Consider the following 1,120-nt stretch of genomic DNA (forward strand, 5'->3'; position numbering starts at 1 on the left):
GTCCCCTCACCCCTGTGCCTCTTCTGTTTCTTTTAGCAAGTCAGTAAACCATTTTTTCTTAGCTATTCTCAAGGTTTTCTGTGCCCTCTTAGCTGTGTTGGTGGCTTTCCCATTTGGGTTCTTTTTTCTCTCTTGGTCTTGGAAAGTCTCAGCATTCGTTGTCAACCATGGTTGGTAGCTGGAGTTTTCTTAGGGCATATTTTTCAGGGTCTCCATTAATCCTTGTTTTAGTGCTGTCCATTTTGGGTCTCCTTCTAACTTCGATCATTTTCTCTTCAAACATATTATGGTATGGGTCCGTTGAAAAACATGTGAATTTCTTTCGAGTATTTTTCGTCTAGTTGGTTTCCGAGCCTTCCCTTCATTACCATCCATACCATAGATGGTCCGAGTCACAGTCAGCACTCACTAGTGATCTACAATCTCTAACCTCTACATTTCTCTCTCTTCTTCTAATTATGATAAAGTCGATCATTATATATCTGCCAAATCGGCGATCCCCACGTGACTTTCTCTTCAATCTGTGCCGGAAGCATGTGTCATAGCTATCGGGTTATTGTCTTCCACCCTTTTAGTAGCATTCCCCCCTTTTTTAGTTTCTCCTAAACCAAACTTCCACATGCTACATGATCTTTTTTACTTCCGATCTTATTACTAATCTTCTCTCTTTGGTATTCATCAATTTTTTTCTGAATTTTTGTATACACGTCTTTACTCTTTTTCCTCGGCTGCTGGGGTTTGGTAGATTATAGATATTCATCGTTGGGTTTGATCTAATGACCCATTTCTTTAAAAGGTTTTAAATTCTGGACTGCTTCCTTATTCCGGACTATTAGCAGTCCAACCCCGATATCTTTCTGTCCCAGAGCGTATACCCCCCCAAATCCTTCTTCTGTGACTTCTTTTCCATTGCCTTCCAATGATTTTCGCAGCCCCAACACATTAATTTTTCAAACATTCGGCTTCTTTACAATTTGTTCTACATTCCCATGTTCTAACATTCCATTTTGCAAGTCAAGTTCGGTATTTTCCAGAGATTCTCATGATGACTTTCTGAGATACCTCTGAAAGTCTCTCAAGGCGCGACACCATCGTTTGGCGGGATGGTCCCGTTACCGCA

Source organism: Penaeus monodon, chromosome 19 (assembly GCF_015228065.2).
Source record: "Penaeus monodon isolate SGIC_2016 chromosome 19, NSTDA_Pmon_1, whole genome shotgun sequence".
NCBI classification, from domain to species: Eukaryota; Metazoa; Arthropoda; class Malacostraca; order Decapoda; family Penaeidae; genus Penaeus; species Penaeus monodon.